Below are 19,032 nucleotides of genomic sequence, written 5' to 3'. Positions count from 1 at the left end.
AGGGCAATGGACCGGATGGTGGACCAGTGCCAACTGAAGGCTATGTTCCCATATCTGGATAACATCACCATCTGTGGTCACGACCGGCAGGTCACGACAAAAACCTCCAGAAATTTCTCCAAGTGGCCAAAGCTTTCAATCTCACCTATAACAAGGACAAGTGTGTGTTCGGGCCCACCCGACTTGCTATCCTTGGGTGTGTCGTGGAGAATGGAGTCACTGGCCCTGACCCTGACCGTATGCACCCCCTGTTGGAACTCCCTCTTCCCAACACCCTCAGAGCCCTCAAAAGGTGTCTGGGCTTCTTTTCATATTCACCCAATGGGTCTCTAACTACACAGACAAGGCCCACCCCTGCTCAAGTCCACCACATTCCCCCTCTCTGCCGAGGCCCACACGGCCTTCAGCCGCATAAAAGGGGACATTGCCAAAGCAGCAATGCATGCGGTGGATGAGGCCATTCCCTTCCAAGTAGAGAGTGACGCCTCTGACTTCGCGCTGGCTGCTACCCTCAACCAGGCGGGAAGACCGGTGGCGTTCTTCTCCCTTACCCTTCAAGGCCCTGAAATTCGGCACTCCACGGTGGAGAAAAAGGTCCAGGCCATAGTGGAAGCTATTAGGCACTGGAGGCACTATCTCGCCGGCAAAAAGTTCACCCTGCTGACTGACCAGCGCTCAGTCACATTCACGTTTAGTCACCAACAGCGAGGCAAAATCAAAAATGATAAAATTCTGAGGTGGAGAATCGAACTCTCCATCTTCAACTATTACATCATGTACAGGCCTGGGAAGCTCAATGAGCCCTCCGATGCCCTATCCCGAGGGATGTGCGCCAGCGTGCAGATCGACTGGCTATATGCCCTACATGTAGATCTTTGCCACCCGGGGGTCACCCGGCTTTTCCACTTCGTGAAACCTGCTGGAACCTGCCTTACTCCCTTGAGGAGATCAGGACGATGACCAGGGACTGCCAAGTCTGTGCAGAGTGCAAACCACCCTTCTACCGACCCGAAAAGGCACAACTAATCAAGGCCACCCGCCCCTTTGAGCGACTGAGTGTTGACTTTAAGGGCCCCCTTCCCTCCACCAACCGCAATGTGTACTTTCTTAACGTTATCGACAAGTACTCACGGTTCCCCTTCGTCATCCCCTGCCCTGACACCACTACCACGTCAATTATAAAAGCCCTGCGCAAGCTCTTCACTCTGTTCGGATACCCATGTTATATCCACAGTGACAGAGGGTCCTCGTTTATGAGTGACGAGCTGCGCGAATACCTGCTGGTGAGGGGAATTGCAACCAGTAGGACCACGAGCTATAATCCCCGGGGGAATGGACAGGTGGAGAAGGAGAATGACACAGTGTGGAAAGCCACACTCTTAGCCCTCAGGTCAAAGGGACTGCCGGTCTCCCGCTGGCAGGAGGTCCTTCCCGAGGCACTCCACTCCATCCGCTCCCTGTTACACACGGCCACCATTGCCACCCCTCATGAGTGGCTCTTTTCTTTTCCCAGAAAGTTGACCACTGGAACCACCCTACCAACTTGGCTGACATCCCCGGGGCCAGTGCTGCTCCGGAAACATGCGAGGAGCAATAAATACTCCCCAATGGTCGAGAGGGTTCACTTACTTCATGCGAATCCCCAGTATGCCTACGTGGTTTTACCTGATGGGCGGGAGGACACGGTCTCCATCCGCGACCTGGCGCCCGCAGGAGCACCGGGCCCCTACCCTGAACACTCCGTGGTGACTATTGACCCCGTACCCATGAGACACCACGCACTCCAAGCCCTACACAGGCACCACACAACACTCCCATACCAGGCACGACGCACACGCACGAGGGATTACCAATGCCTAACGTGCTGGCACCTCAAGTCAGGCCGGAGCCAGCACAACCGCCGTCGCAGGTGCAATTACCACCAGTGCTACGTAGATCACAGCGACGGACTCGACCGCCTGATAGACTTGACCTGTAAATACACTTGTTTTAAATATTGTCAGTCACTTCACCCCGCGGGACTCTTTTAAAAAAAGGAGGGGTGAATGTGGTAACTGGGTATGTTGTAACTGGGTTACCTCTCTGGACACACCCCTCTGCTGACTGCCCCTGTGGCTCCTCCTTCAGACCCCTGAATAAAGGTGATTTCACCCTGCTCCTCCCCCTCTGTCCAGGGGCAGACACGCAGCATGCTGGAAGCCACGTTTTACTGCGAATAAAAGCCTTTCAGTATTTACTCTACTTCAGTCTTTTGGAGTAATTGTAGGTGCATCAGTAATGTTCAGCTGGACACAGATCGGGAGAAGTAAATAACCAACTAAGCTTCCAGGACGAGGAATGATAAACAAAAGGCATTCTGAGATGCTGGAAATCCAGAGCAACACACTAAAATTCTGGAGGAATTCAGCAGGTCAGGCAGCATCTATGGAGAGGAATAAACAGTTAACCTTTTGGGCTGAAACCCTTCTTCAGGACTGGAAAGGATGGGGGAAAAGCCAGAATAAGAAGGTGGGGAGGGAAGGTGTGCAAGCTGGCAAGTGATGGGTGAGGGGGAAGGTAGGTGGGTGTGGTAGGGAGGGGAATGAAGTAAGAACCTGGGTGGTGATAGGGGGAAGATGTAAAAGGGTGGAAGGAACCTGATAGGAGAGGAGAGTGGACCATGGGAGAAAGAGAAGGCGTGACAGTCAGGTGAGAAGAGAAAGGGAAAAAGGGGAGCCAGAATGGGGAATGGAACAAAAATAGAAGGGGGAGGAGGAGAAATTATCATAAGTTAGAAAAATCAATGTTCATACCATAAGGCTGCAGGCTGTCCAGCCAGAAAATTAGGTGTTGCTTTTCCAACCTGAGAGTGACCTCATCAAGGCAGTAGGCAAGGCCATGAACAAACATGTCAGATTGGGAATGGAGAGCAGAATTTAAATGGGTGGCCACAAGGAAAACCTGCCAATGGTGGTGGACAGAGAAAAGGTGTTCAATGAAACGGTCCCCCAATCTACGTCAGGTCTCACTGATGTAGAGGAGGCCACACGAGGAGCCCTGAATACAGCGGACAACCTGCTGGTGAAATGCCATTTCACCTGGAAGGACTGCTTAGGGCCATGAATGGTGGTGGGGAAGGAGGTGTAGCACTTGTCCCGCTTGTAGCTGTAAGTGCCAGGAGGGAGATCAGTGGGGACAGATGAGTGGACAAGAGAGTCATGTTGAGAGTGATTGCTGTGGAAAGCGGAGCGATTGGGGGGGATGAAAAGATGTGTTTAGTGGTAGGACCCTGTTGAAGGTGGCAGAAGGTAGAGAAGAGGAACGATGCATTAATTCCACAGAGCTAAGCTCTATCACTCATTGATCCATGGCCCAGCAGCTCACAGAGAAGGTGGGTGCTCCTTTCAAAGATACTCCTCCTCCCACCACCTTGCTTTCCTTCAACTGACCAGTGTGCCTGGAGGGACTGCTAATCCCCTCACACAGAAGCCCACAGGCTGGCTGATGAGCTTTTCCCCCAGATACACCAAACTCCGTTCGAAAGGGCTTGGTTGTCCTTCAGGATGACCTGAGGCACGCTCTAACACTTTTTCCTGGGTGGCGGAGTTCGTGTTGAGGTTTCTGCCAATACTCAACATCAGTGAGTAAAATATCTTCAGAACACCAGTGCATTGTGGGACAGTGGGCAACTCCATGTTCATAATCCCCAGAGTACAGGGCATTGCAACTGACAGAGGCACGAAGACTGTGACTGCACAGGACTCGGGCCCCCACATATTTTGCCTGTTGCTTCACAGATAAGTGGGAGCAGGAAGGAGAGGGATAGAAAAGGCAGTGGGGTTAGCAAGTGCCATTGATGAGCATATTTATTTTCTGCTCTCACGTAGCAGCTGCACCCGGTACCCAGAATGTAGCAGGAGGAGCAACAGGTAGAACATTATTCTAGGGGCTGATCAACTATTCCAAAAGGTTTGCTTTGCATCCATTAACAAAGGACCGTGCAGCAAGGGGAAATAAAAGACAGATAAGCAGTTTTAAGGAAAACAACTCCAAAGTGTATTGGAGAGGTCGCAGTCCTGTGTTTGTTGGTCAGTGTCTACTCCATGGAGAAGTCTCAAAGGTAGGCAATTCAAAAGGTCAGGTAAGTCACTACTGCTAAGGATTAGAGCATAATTGAGTACTACTGTTACTTGCTGGGCCTTCAAGTGTCCCTCCAACAGGAAGCACAACACCCTCTCTGCCCTCTGCTCAGTTAGAATCAGATGTATTATCATTGACATAAGATGTGAAATTTGATGTTTTGCAGTACAGTGCAAAGACTATAAATCACACAGGATAAATAAACAGTGTAAAAAGGTTGTGTTCATGGATTTGTGGACTTTCAGAAATCTGAGGCCGGAGGGGAAGAAGCTGTTCCTGAATGGCTGAGTGTGGGTCTCCAGGCTCCTGCACTCTTCCCTGTTGGTATAAGTGGGAGGAGGTCATGTGTGGATGGTGAGCGTCCTTACTGATGGATGTGCAGGATCCTTGTGCAGGACTCCCTAAAGGTTGAGTCTGCGGTGAGGAAGGCAAATGTAATGTTAGCATACATTTCAAGAGGACTGGAATATAAAAGCAAGGATGTAATGTTGAGACTTTATAAAGAACTGGTGAGGTCTCACCTGGAGTACTGTGGGCAGTTTTGGGCCCCTTATCTTACAAAGGATGTGCTGAACCTGGAGAGGGTTCAAAGGAGGTTCATGAAAATGATTCCGGGATTAAATGACTTGTCATATGAAGAGCGTTTGATGGCTCTGGGCCTGTATTTACTACAATTTAGAAGAATAAGGGATGAGCTAATTGAAACCTATCCAATGGTGAAAGGGCTTGATAGAGTGGATGTGGAAATGATGTTTCCTATTGTGGAAGTGTCTAAGAACAGAGTACAAAGCCTTGGAATAGAGGGGCATCCTTTTAGAATGAAGATGAGGTGGAATTTCTTTAGTCAGGGAGCAGTGAATCTATGGAATTCATTGCCACAGGTTGCCATGGAGGCCAATTCTTTATGTATACTGAAGGCAGAGGTTTATAAATTATTGATTGGTCAGGGCATGAAGGGTTACTGGGGGGGAGGCTGGAAATTGGGGCAGAAAGGAAAAACGGATCTGCCATGATGAAACGGCAGAGCAGACTTGATGGACCAAGTGGCCTGATTCTGCTCCTATATCTTATGGTTTTATGGTCCTAAGGTCTTACGATGGATGCTATCGTCTTAAGACGCTGCCTTGTGAACACGCCCTCTTTGGTGGGCTGCAGCACATGAACTGACAGCATTTCCACTGAAAGAGGCCTCAGCTATTTTCTTCTCCAGACATCCCAAAATCAGAAGGTCAGCTGCTGCAAACCCAACTTTCCATACCGTGGTAATTTATTCAGTACATACTTTTAAAAGGGCATTGAGAACTCTAATTAAAAATATCTTGTCAAAGCTAGATCCAGTCTTAAACTGGCATTTCAGTATTTGCTACAGACGGTTAAACATGTTTCAGTCTCTCGGCCCTTTCACCTCCAGGAGCTGAGATCAAGCCCGCTCAGTCTGACGGGGTCAAAGTCTCAGTTATCTATGGCCTGCTGAGTGCTAAAAAAGACTACTGGTGTTCCCAACAGCTTCCAGTGGGTATTGAGCCAATCAATTTAAACTACTTGAAGTTATAGCTGAACAGATTAGTGAGGAAAGTGCAAGCAGTGTCCTTTTCAGTCAGTCAGCCCAGAGGCAAGTAATGAGGACATAATTAGGAGAAATACACACTGTAGCTGATCTGAGAATTGTTGATGCCAACATAGTTAAAACAAAAATCATTCTGGAGTTCTGAAGCGATAACCATCCTTAACTTGGTGAGCACAAAATACCAGTGAGATTTTTCTCAATTTTACATCTAGTTTTAATAGATGGCAGAAGTTTCAGCACAGGAGATTAAGATCTGAATTATTGCACCACTACAAGTAATAATATTAAACTGTTTTCTCTCATATTTCCCCTCATTAATTTTAACTGCCCTTTATATTTTATACTGAGGAGCGGCCTGAATAAATTCTTCACAGAAGATTGTTTGCATAATTTTAGAAACTCCAAATTGCAATGAGAAAGAAATTATAAAAATACAATGAAATGAATTTGCTCAAGAGGGAGCTGTGCCATGTGAGAACAACCTCTGCTGTGCCCCAGAGAGCAAGCAGCAGCTGTGAAAGGAGAGACTGAGCAAGCAAAAGACCCGACCACTGACCACAGCCACCACTTACTCATACCCCACATCACACCAGAATAGGTGGATCCCAAATCACCTGAGGACCTACCTATAGACAACCCCTCAGGAGAACGTCGTACTCAGCTTGAGTGATTGCACTAATAAAGATCTGCACCTCACGTTCTGAAAGATGATGGAGGCAGAAGTCAGCTTGAGGAGATGTGACTTGTCGAGCTATAAACTTAGTGATGGCAAGTGGGATTAGTCTGGACAGTTCTTTTTTGAAAAATCACAGACAATATACAGATGCCTGTGGATTTCAGGATAAAAGTGTCTCTCCATTTGTCTCAATTAATAAACCCTCTGTTGTTGGTTTCCCTGTCCTGAAAATATGGTGCCTGCAAAGTTCAAAAGGAGCTGATAACCCACCTAGTTTTTATCTTTACTTATAAACATTATAATGTTTACTTTTCCCTTCATTCCTTCTCTCTTCTACTGCATACACTAATGTAAGTCTTTCTAATAAGGTGTTCTTTCCAAGTAGTTTTCCCACCTGCCTTACATTTATCCTTAGTCCTTCTCCACATCCTCAAGGTAAGAAACGTCTCTCTTTACCACTTCATGGACCCTGCACTTTATTCGTCTATCTGCTCTGTCTAACATCAACACTGTACTCTGCTTTCTGTTTCTGTCACAGTCACTAGCAAACTCAAGCTCAGGAATCACAGAGACTTCGGCTATTCAAACAAAACAAAATATTTATTACTGAAATTAATCAGCAACACTAACAAGAACTCAGGCAAACTGTACAGAATCTTGAAGAACTGAAATCACAGATACACCAAAGAACTCAGTCAGCGTTTCGCCAAAGTTCCACAACAACTGAGGGAAGACGGATTGCAATGGCCCCTAGAAATGCACCCTGAAGCATGTAGGTAGTCAAGGCCAATCAGACAGCCCACATGTCCAGATGAAGCAATAACCCCCAAAGACATTAACTGTAATGCAAGACATTGAAAATCCCGTACTGATTTAATTATCCCAATATTGAATAAAAGTGATAAATACAAAGAGAGTTTTACAATCCCCATGACCCCAAATGAGACACCGGGAAAACAAAGTGAAAACCCAGGGCTAGTGCAAAGACAAACAATTAAACATAAAAGGTAAGCAATCCAGGAAACACTGTATACCGATAACATGACACGGAGAAAATATAGTCCACATACAAATGGAAAAAACTCCTTTTTTCCTTTTAAAAATGACTCCTGGTTGTGACGGTTTTGGTTTACTTTTCTACTACCTTGATGTAGTACTTATGTATGGAATAGTCTATCTGGAGTTTTAAAAAGCAAAAGCTTTTCATTACAACTTTATATCCGTGACAATAACAAACAAATTACCAATCATTTGTTCAACTTTTGGAGCCCAAAATCGGCAGAGGCACCCTGGAGAGAAGATTTCCAGGGTGAAAATGCCTTGAATCTTGCAGATACATTGTGATGCACAACTGTATATTTCTTGATGTCTGGCCATTGGCATCCTTGTTGATTTCCTGATGAAATTATTAAATCTGAATCTATCTTGCCAAGTTTGTGATTCACGACAACAGTCACTAGAAATTGCACTAATAAGATCCAGAGGAAATTTATTTGCCAGTAAATACTTACAGGAAAGAAGTAATCCCTTAAAACTAATGGCTTATGAATAATAATTGTCCTGTTATTGGCTGAAATTTCGCATTTATTACCACAGGCTGTTGGGTGCATTTAAGGCATTGATAGATTATCACTTGGACAAGACATCAAAGGTTATGGGGAGAAGGCTGGGTAGTGGGGCTGAGGAGGAGAAAAAAGGATTAGCCTTGGCTGAATGGCAGAGCAGACTTGATGGGCCAATTGACCTAATTCTTCTCCTTTGTCTTATGATCTTAAAGAAATATAAAAAGCTCTTAGTGTGGAGTTGGTTTACTTACACCAATTTCTTTTGCGGTGGATTGAGTTTATCAGTCCAACAGGTATCTCCCTGTTTTGTAGAAGTCTCCTATGAAGATGAAAACTGGTTTAAAAAAGACAATGGTAACCTTGAAGCACATGACAGGTTTCCTATGTTTTCCTTCACACTATTTTTAGACATAATTGATGCTTATCAACAATTGAAGATCATAGCAGTAAAAGGAAGTGTGTTATCTCATTTTATTAAATGAGGTAAGCCTTCTAAATCCGGCTCCAAAATTCAGAAAGACATGGTATTAGTTGTGAGACATGATGCTATTCAATATTAAAGCAGTTGTGAATCATTGGCCAATGGGTAGATGCTTTCATTCTCTTTTTGGTGGATCGAACCCAAAAGTGCATCCAGCTTCTTCCTTCTTTTCAAATCTTTTAATTATTATTATATTATTCAAAAATAACACGAGTACATGGAAGTAAGCAACACTTACAATGTCTCAAGGAAAAAAGACATTATTTTAAAGATTGAAAAATTTTGGTGATAATAAAAAAACCCTACTGAGCAGAAAAAGTGGGGGAAAAATCCCATTACGTGTACAAACACAGAGCCATGAGTCATACAAAAAGCTTCTAAAGATAAACATCAAACCGCCAGCAAGAAAAAAAAGATATACCAAAAATTTACAATTAGGTCATGGAGGAAATCTATCAATTAACTCAAATGATAATAACGAGAAAATGAACCCCACCCTTTCTCAAAATCAAATAAAGGTTCAAAGGTTCGGCTTCTAATTTTCTCCAAACTAAGACATAGCATCACTTGAGAGAACCATTGTGACAAAGTAAGAGCTGATGTATCCTTCCACTTCAACAAAATGCCCTCCTAGCTATCAATGTAACAAATGCAGTAACATGTTGGTCAGACACAGAGATAGCAGGATATTTTGAGGAATTATTCCAAAAACCACAGTTAATTTGTTAGGTTGTAAATTAATTTTAAGTGCTTTAGAAATTGTCGAAAAAACTGACTTCCAGAACTGTTCCAGTATAGGACAAGACCAAAACATGTGTGTCAGTGTAGCTGCCTCAGTTTTTCGTCTATCACAATGACTACCGACAATAGGAAAAATTTTAGACAGCCTCTCCTTCGTCAAATGGTAACGATGTACAATTTTAAATTGAATCTGTGAATGACTAGCACAGATTGAAGAAGAGTTAACCAGTTTCAGAATCAGCGTCCAATCCTCCATCATAAAAGTCAAATTGAGTTCCTTTTCCCAATATTGTTTAATCTTAAATAATGGACGTTTATCCCATTGTAATAATAAATTATAAATTCTTCCAATAGAACCCTTCGTCGAAGGGTTCATACTCATAATAGTATCTAACAGGTCAACCTCCAATATATAAGGAAAATTACTTAAATATTTTTGTAAGAAATGTCTAACTTGAAGGTATTGTAAAAAGTGTGAGTATGAAAGAGAATATTTATCAACTAATTGTTCAAAAGACATCAATCTATCTTCTTTAAATAAATCCAAAAAAGAATTAATACCTTTATTTTTCCAAAGTAAAAAAATTGGATCATTCAAAGAAGGCTTAGAAAAACAATTTCGATAAATTAAACTACAAAGTTTAAATTTTTTAAGATTTAAAAGATTGTGGAACTGGAGCCAAATTTGTAAAGAATGCTTAATCACAGGATATAGGTTTAAATTAGCAACTTTAGCTAATTGTATAGGTAAAGCAACTCCCAATAACGAGGTTAAATAAAACTGTTTCAGAGCTTTCAATTCCAGGTCTACCCAAATTGGTCGATCGTTCTTATCAACCCAATATAACCAAAAGGACATGTATCACACATTAACAGCCCAGTACTACATTCTTAAATTAGGCAAAGGGAGATCTCCATCCTTTTTCAACTTTTGTAAGTGACATTTACTAATTCTTGGTCTTTTATTATTCCAAATAAAAGATAAAATAATAGAATCAATCCGATCAAAAAACTTTAGTCAAAAAAACAGGAATATTCTGAAATAAATATAAAAATTTTGGTAAAATCATCATTTTAACTATATGGATACGACCGACAAGTGAAAATATAAATGGACTCCATCTACTAACTAAATACTTCATAGAGTCTACCAGGGAATGAAATTGGCTTTATAAAGATCCTTATATTTTTTAGCGATTATAACACCAAATATCTAAAGGAATCCATGACTTTGAAAGGAGTATTATCATATATAGAGACAGATTCATTTAAAGGAAACAATTCACTTTTACTGAAATTTATTTTATATCCTGAAAAATCTCCAAATTCATTGAATAATTTTAGCAAGGCAGGAATAGATTCTTTGGGATTAGATATATAAACCACTAAATCGTCAGCGTAAAGAGAAATCTTATGAATGGTCTCATTCACAAAAATCCCATAAATATTTTTAGCTTCACGAAGCGCAATAGCAAAGGGTTCTAATAGTAAATTAAATAACAAAGGATTTAATGGACAACCCTGTCTTGTCCCCCGTGAAAGCTGAAAAAAAGATCTACAGTTGTTAGTGACAACAGTAGCAATAGGAGCTTTATATATCATTCTAAGCCAATTATTAAAATTAACACCAAAGCCAAATTTCTCTAAAACATTGAATAAATATTTCCATTCAACTCGATCGAACGTTTTTTCAGCATCCAAAGAAACGCCACATTGTGGAGTTTTAAAAGAGGACGAATATAGAATGTTAAATATTCTCTGTACATTTGAAAATGAATAACAACCCTTTATAAAGCCTGTTTGATCTTTAAAAATAATTTTACCCAAAATATTCTCCAACCGATTGGTCATTATCTTTGACAGAACCTTAGCATCGACATTCAATAATGAAACAGGTCTATATGAGGCACAGTCAGTAGGATCTTTATCCTTTTTAAGAATTAAAGAAATAGAAGCCTCATAGAAAGTAAAGGGTAAATCACCTTTCACAAAAGAATCCTTAAACATTTCCAACATATACGGAGAAAGCAATTTTCCAAATTTTTTATAAAATTCTACAGGATAGCCATCAAGTCCAGGGGACTGACCAGATTGCATTAAAAAAAATAGCTTTATGAATTTCGGCTTCTGTAATTTGGGCATCAAGTGTTTTTTGACCCTCAACAGAAATTTTAGGAAAAGCAATCTTTCGTAAGAAAGCATTCATTTCAGAAGAATCTACTGGACATTGAGATTTATAAAGTTCAGTTCGAAAAATCTTGAAAAATCTTATTAATTTCTTCATATTGTCAAGCCAGGGTACCATCTTTCCTACGAATTTTCAAAATTTGCGTTTTGGCTCTAGTCGTTTTTAATTGAGATGCAAGCAGTTTGTTATTTCTATCTCCAAACAGATAAAATTGTCTCTTTAACTTAAGCAAATAGCCTTCAATGGGATGAGTTAGTAATAGGTTATATTGTAATTGAAGTTCCACCCTTTGTTTGAATAAATCAATATTAGGGGAAAATGCATAAATAATAAGTCTTTAATTTGTTTTGAAATCTTATCTAATTCTGCTTTAGTCTGTTTTTTAAGCTTAGCTGAATAAGAAATGATCTGACCACGTAAAAATGCTTTAAATGTATCCCATATAATTAATTTGGACATACCCCCTATATCATTAAAGCATCCAGCTCTTCACGTGTCAAATGTTCCTTTCCCTATTACACTAACACTGTTAAGTTCTTGCCAAGTTGCTGTATTTCTTTCTTCTAAATAAAGGTAATTAAGTTTCAGATATATGTTCTTTCTCTTGTTCGTACTTTCCCTCTGCTAAGAAACACCCTTGTTGCCAGACCTCTTACTAACTTTTCTCTCAGAACTTTATTCCTTTGGCACCTATCAATTCCACATAAGTGTGCACCCCTTGCACCCACCTTATGCTCAGAGTTCCCCACACATTGACAGCTAGAGAGAAAACTGAGCCAAGATGGTCAACACCATTGGTTCAAGAATGAAGTTTCTCTGCAATTGAGGGGACGCAATGGCACAGCTAATAGAACTACTGCTCCTGAGTTCCACAGATCCAAGCTCAGTCCTGACCTCAGGTGCTGGCGTCTAGAGTTTGTGTTCTCCCTGTCTCCATATCTCCCCTGGGTGACTTGATGGCCCCTCATGTCTCAAATATGTGTGGGTTAGCAAGTTAATAGCCCACTGTAAATTGTCCTTACTCTGTAGCTAAATGGTAAAATCCAAATGGGGGAGGGTAGTAGGTGAGAGTGTGGGGAATAAAATAGGATTGTCTAAAGGGATGCATGACGGTTGATGCTTTTCATCATTTTCCAAACCTGTAAGCCTTCCAGTTCCTTCTCCTTTTCCATTTCTTTGTCCTGCATTAAGGGAGATAGTTCTTCTGGCGGTGGGTCTTTACTCTCCGTTTTCACAAATATAAGAATCCCAGCACTGTAATGAGGTAGAACAACCAGATTTGTTTAACTAAATGCATGGATGTTGAAATGAGGATAAAACTCACATTATTGTGATTTCCTTTAATAAAAAAATCAAATTAGCAAGCAGATTTTAAATCAACATGCGGTTAAATATAGAAAATCAGCCTGTTTCTTGCCAATCTGCCTTGAGTTATGCCTCATATATTCTAAGAGTAACTCACTGACGGACTCGGAATTCAAATGTGAGAAAAGAACGACCCATGGATAGCAACTAGAAAGGCATTGCAAGGGAATTTTTAATAGTTCGGTAAATTCATGTTAAACTCATGCATAAAGAAAGGGAAGTGTTCCAAGTAATTTCAATATGAGTAGTTTTTACATTTTACTTTTGTGCTTTGCAGATAGGGGAGTTTAGGTTTCTATCTCATTTTCTTTATATTCATCTACCACGATAGTCATCACACTAAACCACGATAGGCTGTATTGAGCTTCTGGCGGATATTTCATAACCACATCTTTAGCTATCAATTCAAAATATAATCCGCACATCAGTGTCAAGAGATTTCAATCTCACTTCCTGCTGCTGGCGCCCATAACCCCTCTTCACCCGACACCCAGTCCCGTGGGAAGAAAGTTTATTTAAGGTAAGTGGAAAGGCTCAAGATTGTTAACACCACATGAAGAGAGATATGCTAGCAATGATGTAGAGGGAAGAGCTTCCACTCCATCCAGCTTGACCCATTTGCCCTCTTTTGTGAGACAAAGGGCAACAAACTGTCACCCAGGGGCCGGTCTTTGTATTAGGCTGTGACTCCTCATCCATCAGTGTACCTCTGTTCAGCAAAGCAGAGGCTCAGCTAGGCTGGCCTTGAAACTCCGATACACACATATTAATGGGCAAGTCCCTGGTGGCAATAAAAAAAATATCAAGGCAGGTTTCCCGCTTTCACACTCTGCTGAGACAAGATGCATGGTTTCGCGCCGAAAACTTTAAGTGAGTTGCGACCAACTCCTGCTACAGCTAAATAGCATTATCTATCAGAAATATTGACTGTAGAAGAGAAATGCGGCTATTCCATGGCAACAAGCTTATGTGCCTATCCAACAACTTTAAGACTGCCAAACAGATCAAGGTTAAACCAAATTTGACACCAAGTCACACACGAGGGTAGATGACAAATTTTGGTCAGTGAGAGATTTTATGGAGTCTCTAAATGCTAGAAATAAAGATAAGTAGCAGAAGAAATTTAAAGAGGGTCTGAGATATTTATTAATGAATTAGTAACCATCTTATTTTCATTTTTTGAGCATAATTTCAAAATTTAGAGATGGCACAATGCTTAGAAATATAATAAACTATGATAAATGTGGAAAAGGAGGAGAAATGTAAGGTAAAGTAATGAAAATGAAACGTGTGAAACAATATAAATTAAATGATACACATTTAAAAGAAAGGCAGTAACTGAGATTGGGTTTGTATGTACAATACTCCTTGAAGATAATAGGATAGCATAAATGCTGTTTCAAAGCCATGCAGGGTTTATGTTTTCTTCGATAGAATAGAATGCAAATGGGATATTCCCTCTGTAACTGGATCTTGGACTCCCTGACGGTGTGTATTGACAATAGTCTCTCTGGCTCCATTGTGCTGAGAATGGGTTGCACGTTCACCCTGCTGCTGTTCACACTGTTAATGCATGACAGTTCAGCCAAATCCAGTCCTAACCACATCATTAGGTTCGCTAATGACACAACAGTGCTTGGCCGCATCAATGTCAACGGCGTGGCCAACTAGCTTATAGGGAGGAGGTAGAGCAGCTTGAGGACAGGTGTAAACACAACAACCTGATTCTCAACGTGGACAAGGCTAGGGCAATGATTGTAGACTTCAGGAAGGTGCAGGCTGACCACTCCCTGTTGCACATCAGCGGCCTTCTCTGTGGAGAGAGCCAAGTTTCTTGGCATGCATGTTACTGATGTTCTCAGCTGGTCACTCAGCACCAGCTCTTTAGCCAGGAGAGCAAGCAGTGCCTCCTCCACCTCCTGAGGAGACTAAGACAAGCAAGGCTCTGCAAACCGCCACCCCCCCCCCATCCTCACTACATTCCACCAATGCATCATCAACAGTGACCTTATCGGCTGCATCACTGTCTGGTATAGGAGCTGCAATGCATCAAGTTGCAAGATCCTGCAACAGATAGCAAGGACTGCTGAAAACATCATCAAGATCTCCTTCCACCATTCAGAATATCTGTCAAAGGGCTGCCTATGCAGTGCCTCCCTCATTGTCAAAGACTCCTCCCATCCTTCCGACATTACCTTCTACCATCAGGCTGAAGGTACCACAGCATAAGAACCAGGACTGTCAGGCTCGATAACAGCTTCCTCCCTCAGACTGCTAGACTTTTTAATGCCCTGCAGCCACCCAGCACACATGTACATCCTGTCTGAATATCTTGTCACCAAACCATTCCCCCACCCCCACTATCCAACTCACAGACATACTCTCAACCTCCACTGGTCACTTTTCCTCCTTTACTGCTGCTGCTTCACATACTTATACAGCTGTTTGGTTTACTATAATAGTGCCAGTAACATTACACTGTCTTACATAAACATGCAGCTCACACTTTATGTCAACCTGTCAATCTTGTCACTCAGGGATTTGTGCTAATGTTATTTTGTGACTGTATGTGCCGGATACTAACAGTATGTGCTGAGTGTGACTGTATATTCTGTGCTTTTCACCTTGGCTTCAGAGGAATGATGTTTTGTTTAGCTGTATACATGTGCATGGCTGAATGACAATAAACTTGAACTCGAACGTTACCCTAAAGCATTTAGACACAATGTAGAGTTCTGTGGGCAATTCAGTTTGGACACTGACCATGTACGGAGAGGATGCAAAAGAGAATTACTAGATGGATCCAGGGATGAAAGGTCAGTTAAAGTTTCAAAGGTTCAAAGGTCAAATTTCATGTCAGAGAAATGTATACAATATAGATCCTGAAAGACTTTTTCTTTGCAAACATCAGGAAACAATTCAGCAAGCAAAGAATGGAAGTAAGCAGAGTGTCCTGAGGTTGGAAGGCTGTGACGACAGAGCTACAGTAAGCTTTTGTGCTTGGACACTAGTTAATTATAAACTATATCAATAGCGTGTCAGAGGGGATGAAATGTCTTATTTCCGGGTCTGACAATACTAAGGAAGGAGGGACAGGGAATATGGAGGAGGATGTGCAGAGGCTTCAATGAGATAAGAACAAACTGAGTGAGTGGTGACCTCACATCTTTCCACATTATGCTAGATAATGTGCAAAAATGTGAGGCCATCTCTTTAATCCACAAAAGAGAGAAAAAGAATGGTATTAATTGGTGAGAAATTGGGTCATGTTGATATACCCAAGTCACTAAAAGGCTCAGGGAGGTTCATGCAGGTTCAGGAAGGCAAATTGTATTTTAACCTTTATTACAAGAGGATTTATTAAAGGAGAAAGGAAGTCTTGTTGCAACTGTACAGGGTCTCGGTCAGGCCACACATACAGGTATGTGTAGAGTTGTAGTCTACCATCTTAAAAAAAAAGGATATATTTGTTATAGAGGGAATAGAATAACAATTCACTTGTCCAGTTTTGGAATAGTGAGTTTACAATAAGAGGAGAGATTGAGTGGACTGGACTGAGTTTTGAAGGATCAGAGGAGATCTCCTTGAAGCTTACAAAATCCTAGAAGAGCTTGACAAGAGAAAGTTCACCCTAAGTGAGGAGCCTAGGTCCAGGATTGAGATGAGGAGACATTTCGTCACTTAGAACCCTTTACTTCAGAGTGTTGTGGAAACTCATTCAAAACAGAGGTCAACGTTATGGGACAAGGGATACAGAGATTTGCAGGGGGATGGGAACCAGACTGCCAGAGCAGATAGTGGAGCGGGGGTGAAAATAAATGATGTTAAAAGTTCATGCAAAGTCACAAATAGAGTGCAAGAAAATACTTAAGAAGGAAATCAGGAAGGCTAAAAGAAGACAGTCAAAGTGAAGGATAATCCAAAGACCTTTTACAGGTATATTAAGAGTAAAAGGATTGTAAGGGATGAAATTGGTCCTCTTGAAGATCAGAGTGGTCGGCTATGTGCGGAACCAAAAGAAATGGGGGAGATCTTAAATGGTTTTTTTTGTGTCTGTATTTACTAAGGAGATTGGCATGAAGTCTATGGAATTAAGGGAAACAAGTAATGAGATCATGGAAACTGTACAGATTGAAAAGGAGGAGGTGCTTGCTATCTTGAGGCAAATTAAAGTGGATAAATCCCCAGGACCTGACAGGGTATTCCCTCGGACCTTGAAGGAGACTAGTGTTGAAATTGGAGGGGCCCTGGCAGATATATTTAAAATGTCGGTGTCTATGGGTGAGGTGCTGGAGGATTGGAGAATGGCTCATGTTGTTCCGTTGTTTAAAAAAGGATCGAAAAGTAATCTGGGAAATTATAGGCCGGTAAGTTTGATGTCGGTAGTGGGTAAGTTATTGGAGGGAGTACTAAGAGGCAGAATCTACAAGCATTTGGATAGGCAGGGACTTATTAGGGAGAATCAACATGGCTTTGTGCATGGTAGGTCATGTTTGACCAATCTATTGGAGTTTTTCGAGGAGGTTACCAGGAAAGTGGATGAAGGGAAGGCAGTGGATATTGTCTACATGGACTTCAGTAAGACCTTTGACAAGGTCCCGCATGGGAGGTTAGTTAGGAAAATTCAGTCGCTAGGTATACATGGAGAGGTAGTAAATTGGATTAAACATTGGCTCAATGGAAGAAGCCAAAGAGTGGTAGTAGAGGATTGCTTCTCAGAATGGAGGCCTGTGACTAGTGGTGTGCCACAGGGATCAGTGCTGGGTCCATTGTTATTTGTCATCTATATCAATGATCTGGATGATCATGTGGTAAATTGGATCAGCAAATTTGCTGATAATATAAAGATTGGAGGTGTAGTGGACAGTGAGGAAGGTTTTCAAAGCTTGCAGAGGGATTTGGATCAGCTGGAAAAATGGGCTGAAAAATGGCAGATGGAGTTTAATACAGACAAGTGTGAGGTATTGCACTTTGGAAGGACAAACCAAGGTAGAACATACAGGGTTAATGGTAAGGCACTGAGGAGTGCAGTAGAACAGAGGGATCTGGGAATACAGATACAAAATTCCCTAAAAGTGGCGTCACAGGTACATAGGGTCGTAAAGAGAGCTTCTGGTACATTGGCGTTTATTAATCAAAGTGTTGAGTATAAGAGCTGGAATGTTATGATGAGGTTGTATAAGGCATTGGTGAGGCCGAATCTGGAGTATTATGTTCAGTTTTGTTCAGCAAATTACAGGAAGGATATTAACAAGGTTGAAAGAGTGCAGAGAAGGTTTACAAGGATGTTGCCGGGACTTTAAAAACTGAGTTACAGAGAAAGGTTGAATAGGTTAGGACTTTGTTCCCTGGAGCGTAGAAGAATGAGGGGAGATTTGATAGAGGTATATAAAATTATGATGGGTACAAATAGAGTGAATGCAAGCAGGCTTTTTCCACTGAGGCAAGGGGAGAAAAAAACCAGAGGACATGGGTTAAGGGTGAGGGGGGAAAAGTTTAAAGGGAACATTAGTGGGGCTTCTTCACACAGAGAGTGGTGGGAGTGTGGAATGAGCTGCCAGACGAGGTGGTAAATGTGGGTTCTTCTTTAACATTTAAGAATAAATTGGACAGATACATGGATGGGAGGTGTATGGAGGGATATGGTCCGTGTGCAGGTCAGTGGGACTAGGCAGAAAATGGTTCGGCACAGCCAAGAAGGGCCAAAAGGCTTGTTTCTGTGCTATAGTTTTTCTATGGTTTCTATGGTTTCTAGAAGGGTTGTGTGTGGTGGTAATAATCTTCTGAGGTGTGTCTATTTCAATGCAAGGAGTATTGTGGGGAAGGCTGATGAGCTGAGGGCATGGATTGACACACGGAATTACGAAATTTAAAGCCATTAGTGAAACTTGGCTACAGGAGGGGAGGACTGGCAGCTTACTGTTCCAGGGTTCTGATGTTTCAGACGTGATAGAGGCAGAGGAATGAAGGGTGGGGGGTGGGGTGGCATTGCTAGTCAGGGAAAATGTTACTGCAGTGCTCAGGCAGGACAGATTAGAGGGCTTGTCTACTGAGGCCATATGGGTGGAGCTGAGAAACAGGAAAAGCATGACCACATTAATGGGGTTGTATTATAAACCACCCAATAGTCAGGAAGAATTGGAGGAGCAAATCTGCAGAGAAATAGCAGACAACTGCTTGAAACATAAATTTGTGATAGTAGGGGATTTTAATTTTTCACATATTGATTGGGATTCCCATACCTGTTAAAGGTCTAGATGGGTTAGAGTTTGTAAAATGCGTTCAGGAAAGTTCTCTAAATCAATATACAGAAGTACCAACTAGGGAGGA

At 41.9% G+C, this 19,032-nt stretch overlaps 1 pseudogene; it reads right to left on the bottom strand.

Moving 5' to 3' along the window:
- LOC140194644 (transmembrane protein 144-like) overlaps positions 1–19,032 on the bottom strand; it is a 158,814-nt pseudogene that overhangs the window by 43,190 nt on the left and 96,592 nt on the right.

Source organism: Mobula birostris, chromosome 3 (genome assembly GCF_030028105.1).
Source record: "Mobula birostris isolate sMobBir1 chromosome 3, sMobBir1.hap1, whole genome shotgun sequence".
NCBI classification, from domain to species: Eukaryota; Metazoa; Chordata; class Chondrichthyes; order Myliobatiformes; family Myliobatidae; genus Mobula; species Mobula birostris.
This window is presented reverse-complemented; position numbering and strand designations above follow the sequence as displayed.